Genomic DNA, 5776 nt, shown 5'->3' with positions numbered 1-5776 from the left:
ACAGTTGTTGTAGCGGATTTACGTCGTTTCTAAGAAATTTTTAAATCAGAAACATTAAAAATGACAACCGGTCGAATTGATCGGTCGGTATATATAGGTATATCACACCTATATATCAAAAATATGGAAGCGGAAAATCAAAATAATTCATAATATTATGAAATACATGAATTTAGAATAAATCATAACATAATTACAAAATGTTAAGTAAAATTTCCAGACAAAATCTTGTTAACAAATGATACAACCGATCATTTTGACCAGTCGGTAGTTCTAGTGTTAATATATCAATTGTTCAATAAAAATTGTATAACCTCTTACCGAATACATTCCGCACTGATATATCCCTGAGAGATTGATAGGAAAAAGGTAAATTACTCATTTTTGTATTATTCTTTTGTCTTGTTTATTAAAAAAAAAATTAAATATTACTACTATTAATAACAAAGTCCTAACAATGCACTTAATCAAACTATTATAATCTCGTCACCATTGAAAAATAATTATTCATTCAGTACTGCTATCAAAGATCGCGAAACAAACCACTTTTCGTATAAATCATTTTAGTTAGCACCGGAACCCCTAGTGGACGATAGTAGGTACTAAACGCGATAACGGTACAATACTGTAAAAGATGGGTATAATACTATCAAAAAATACAATATTTTACGTACTATCATCCATTGATTGTCCCGATGCTAAGATGATTTTTTTATTTGAAAAATGGTCTTGTAATATTCTATACATTTCTACATTCTTCATTCAATTTATGGAATTTATTTAACCGCTTACTTTAGATTTCTCTAGGACCTATTGAAATAAATAATTTTTGATAAGAAACCATTTAAAAATAAAAAGAAATTTTAATGTCCTATCTTTAAATCCTTCATTATCCGACAAAATTGATAAATAGACTAATAAAAAAAATGCCTAAAAAAAAATATCATTAAAATATTTAATGTAAATATTTAATTAATAAGGAAGAATCTTAACACAATACGTGCGGTGGCACCACGTTAGTGTCATGCGGAAATTATTAAACAAACGTCGATGGGTCGTTTCATTTAAAAGATAAACACTAATATATATAAGTATCCAACCAAATATAAATAAATAGATAAAAATAATTCGATTAGTTGTTTTCCGCGTCCAAATAATAAAATATATAAAAACTTGGTATTGTAGGGAAGTTAAACAGGTAAAAAGAATCAGAACATATTTGTTTTTATCCTGTTGAAGGTTTCGTCTTTTTATTAGGACTTCATCAGTAACTCGATCATCAATGTTTCGACTCTTTCATGAATTTCTAAAACATATATGTAAGATTTATTTAAATTTAAAAATATAAGTATTTATTATAATAGAACAAATGTTTAATTATTAAGGTTTAATATAACAATAAAGAGATAGAAAAGGAAAAAAAGTAAGTAACAATAGTTAGAAATCTCAAGTACACTCGTATTACACTCTTTCACTCACAAATAGTCGCACCGAATCAAGAAAACGAAGACCGCATTCTTCGCCGCGCTTATATACACATTCACCCAATCAATGGTCCCAATCACTTCCGTCAATCATTCTCGAAATCTCCAGACTATTCCCGACCGATTAAACAAAAGACCTTTTCCTGATTTCCGGTTCGGGAATATTCGAGAGACTTCGGGGTGCACGCTCGCTTTTCTTTCTTACTGGACACACTCATATTCATACTGCTGCGCGCACTCACACTCATATCCATATCGCTGCGCGCACTCACACTTATACCGATATCGCTGCGTGCACTCACACTCATATCCGTATCGCTGCATACTCTCACACATCTTTCACATTCATCAATTGTTTTCACGCACACTATACACTCTCACTCTTCGTCTTTCTCTCACTCTCACACTCGGCCGTTCTGACAAACATATCTGTCCTCAGATATACGATTAGCTTTAACCGTTTTCGTTACACATTTTTTCTGCCTCTTGAGTCCACGGTTTCATCGAATCGGCTACAGTCGATGCTATATATAGATCTTCATGTTCCCCCACTTTCCGCACCATATAACGATCGCTCCTTAACACCGTAATTACCTCATATAGTCCTAAATATTTCGGGTGTAATTTCAATCCCGGTCCAAATTGCGTTCGTCGTATCGCAACCAAATCTCGTTCTTTATATCGCATAGCGGCAGTTCTCTTTTTATTGATCAATCTATGGTTTACCATCTGTGCTTTTAGGACATCTTCTTTCGTACGTCTCCAACACCTCTCATGTTCTTCTTTCGTGGATTCAATCTTGACTGTTTTTTCAATTTCTTCTGGAAATACTATTGCAATTACTAAAGGTTCTTCAAGTTTACCTTCAGCTACATCCATCATTGACATCTCCTCCTTGATTTCTTCCCTTGTTATCTTTACCAAATCGACAATTTTCGTTTCTGGTTTGATTTCCATTTTCTCTTGAATTTTTCTAACAGGTTCCGATATCACTCCTTCTCTAATCACCATCCCTTCATGTACATCTTCTTTAGGTTCCTCTTTGACTACCTGTTCTATGATCTCATCCTTGACTGGGGACACAATTTCTTCTTTTTTACCGAACCCTTTACACTTTTCAACTTCAGCACTAGGTAATACACTTTCAGCACTCTCTTCCGAACATTGTGTTATCTGTTTCGCGTGTTTATGGTCTTTTACCAACGGTTTCGCTTCTTCCACACTTGCAATATGAGACAGATCCATTTCGCTACGGTCGTTAAACGCATTGATTTTAAAGATTTCGTGTACCTCGTTGTCTGTCTTCGCAACCGCGTTCGCGTCACTAATGGAAACTTTACCGGCGTCTATCGTTACATTCATCTTCCGCAAAAAATCATTGCCTATTAGTAAATTATGATCTAAAAGAGCATCGGAAACTATGTGAACTTTGATCGGATACATTTTCTTATCGATAATAATACTCGTTTCTACCACACCATATGTTTTAATTAGATCAGAGCCCACACTTTGAAAACGCAAAATCTCTTTATTTAATTTCGGTGTGCCTACCTTAAAATATTGTTCTGTCGTTATTAAACTTATGTCACTACCCGTGTCTATTAGCGCTGTAATTATATCGTTTCCCATTTGCACCTCTTTTACACACTTCCGTTTGGTTTCCATACTCACACCACACACTTTCTCCGACGCGTCCCGTTGCTTCTCGTTCTTCTGACAAGCTGTCGAAATATGGCCGAATTCATTGCACTTAAAACACTTTGTTCCTTTATCTTTAAGTGGACAACTCCGTCTCTGATGGTTCAACCCTCCGCAACTAAAGCAGCGTTCACCGTTGGTTTCCGACGGTGGTCCGCGTGACTGCTTCCCCTTCTCGTTGATAACATGTGTCCCTTGCGTCTTTGTCGTTTTCGTCTTCTCCTTCATTTTTTCTTTCATAACTTCATATAATGCAATTTTCTTCTTTAGTTCTTTGATCGTTGTAGCTCCGTACAGAATTGTTTTATTTATTTCTTCGTCTTGAATGCCGTCGATAATATATTGTATCGTAGATGTTTTATCGACACCTGCTTGAACGGCAATTTCACACATCTCATAAATGTACTCTTGATAGGTTTCATCTGCTTTTTTTTGTCGTCTTCTAAGTGTCTCATGTACCTTATATGTGTTTGTTACTTCCATGAATTCCTCTACTAATGCCCTCTTCAGTTGTTTCCACGACTTACAACACTTTTCATACCGCACGAAAGATTTCGCCGGTCCTCGTAATAATCGCTTACAATAGATAATCTTTTGTAAATTACCCCACTGGCATATTTCAGCCATCTCTTCAAACTCTCTTAACCAGCATTTAACGCTAGTTGTTCCGTCTCCACTAAATGTGTTGACCGACTCTTCAACGTCTTTAAAAGACAACATCTGCATTGCCCTTGCAGAAGTTTCTTTTTCATTGATGATAGATTCTTCGTCTTCGGTATCATCATCCTCTGAATCCTCTTCATCATCATCGTCATCTTGTTTTTTATTGTTAGCTGCTCGTAAGCGTTCCGCTAACTCCTTCTTTCTACCCTTTGAGCTTAAGCCCATTCTCTTCAAGCTGGCTTTCAGCTCCAGGTACTTCATCTGATCGACGTCTGGCTCTGCTGCCACAACAGTCGTGTTAGATACATCTTCTTGTGATGTCCCCCTTGATTCCATGATGCACTAGACACTTTAACACTTCCAACTAATAATTACTTACACGCTCATGAAATCGATTCTATCCCGGACGAGCCCCCAAAAATGTAAGATTTATTTAAATTTAAAAAAATAAGTATTTATTATAATAGAATAAATGTTTAATATAATAATAAAGAGATAGAAAAGATAAGAAAAGCAAGTAATAATAGTTGACACACTCGAATTACACTTCTTTCACTCACAGATAGTAGCACCGAATCAAGAAGGCGAAGACCGCATTCTTCGCCGCGCTTATATACACATTCACCCCACCAATGGTCCCAATCACTTCCGTCAATCATTCTCGAAATCTCCAGACTATTCCCGACCGATTAAACAAAAGACCTTTTCCTGATTTCCGGTTCGGGAATATTCGAGAGACTTCGGGGTGCCCGCTCGCTTTTCTTTCTTACTGGACACACTCATATTCATACTGCTGCGCGCACTCACACTCATATCCATATCGCTGCGCGCACTCACACTTATACCGATATCGCTGCGTGCACTCACACTCATATCCGTATCGCTGCATACTCTCACACATCTTTCACATTCATCAATTGTTTTCACGCACACTATACACTCTCACTCTTCGTCTTTCTCTCACTCTCACAGTATTTTTAAAACGAAATATGAAAAAGTTTGAAAGATATCTGTAAAAATATAATCATTGATTTTTCTTGGCTTCTCACTAAATATCACTAATGCTATAACCCTTTCGTTTCGTGCGCCGAATATATCCGGCATCAACGCGATAACTTGTGCGAATGAGCGTCGGATACATCCAGCATCCATATGATGTGTATACAAGTACCATCAGTGGTCAATGACAAATTCTTCGTTATCAGCAAAACATTTCGAATTGATTTTATTGACATATTGGATTAATCATATATTACACCTACTCTTTGGTGTTACATCAAAACTACATCCTAAATTTCTATCAGATTATTTTATTACTAATATAATTTTGTATAAGTGTTTTCATATTAAAAATGTGATGAATACGTGCTGTATTAGAGCAACAATTATTTTATTAAGCATAGTAATTATTTAAGACTTAAAAAACGTATATACAAAAACCACGCGCCCTGTGCACATTTCTGGCGAGTGCTTCCGTACGGTGACGACACTTCGGCGGACAGGACAGCCGAAGTAAAAGGTTTAAAAATATTTTTTTTTTAATTTCCACCTTTTTTCATGGTATCGATACATAATACTATCTATATTCTTAATACTATATATATAAGGATGTACAATAGAAAGAGTGTGAGAGAGAAAGAAAAAGAATACAATACATTTACCCTTCAGTCATTTGTGAAATTCTACATAGATTTCTAGTAAATTATCGAGTCGAAAACTAAACAAAAATAGGCGGAAAAAAAACAGCCAAACATTAGACACTTTCAAAGATAAACAGTGCAGTATTTCATACCCTTTCTGTCTTTCAACGAGTTAACATATACGAAACTAAAAAGTATAAATCTATTTAATAAATTTGTTTATAACGTTAACATGTCCTAATTTTAATACATTAAAAAGTATTTCATTGCATAGAATGGTAAAAAGAAATG

The sequence above is a fragment of the Polistes dominula genome, unplaced genomic scaffold, assembly GCF_049000335.1.
Source record: "Polistes dominula isolate Pdom_NZ unplaced genomic scaffold, Pdom_raw_medaka contig_123, whole genome shotgun sequence".
In the NCBI taxonomy this organism is placed as follows: domain Eukaryota; kingdom Metazoa; phylum Arthropoda; class Insecta; order Hymenoptera; family Vespidae; genus Polistes; species Polistes dominula.
The sequence above is the reverse complement of the archived record's forward strand: the minus strand, read 5'-3'. Positions refer to the sequence as shown.